Raw genomic sequence first — 355 nt, 5'->3', positions numbered from 1 at the left:
GAAAAACAAGCAATAAATATACGTACATATGTGCTTCTCGAATCTAACGAAATATATATATATATATATATTTATATATATATATATATTTTTTTTTCTTTTTCTCGGCCACGACCATTACAAAATAATCTCGAACATTCGACATCTCGAAGATAATTGTCGCGTTATCTTGAATTATCACCGTTCGAAGGAAACGAGCATCTAATAAAAGCATCTATATATAACAATTTCTTTGCTTGACCGATTCGAGTACACTCGTTATCACAGTGAATCAGACCGAAGAGCGAGTAGGAGGAACGAACAGGGCATAGTTGGCCGTTTTATTTCACGAGTTGCAGCACAAACGGGATACCGA

This window comes from Apis mellifera, linkage group LG2, assembly GCF_003254395.2.
Source record: "Apis mellifera strain DH4 linkage group LG2, Amel_HAv3.1, whole genome shotgun sequence".
In the NCBI taxonomy this organism is placed as follows: domain Eukaryota; kingdom Metazoa; phylum Arthropoda; class Insecta; order Hymenoptera; family Apidae; genus Apis; species Apis mellifera.
Note: the sequence above shows the minus strand (reverse complement) of the source record.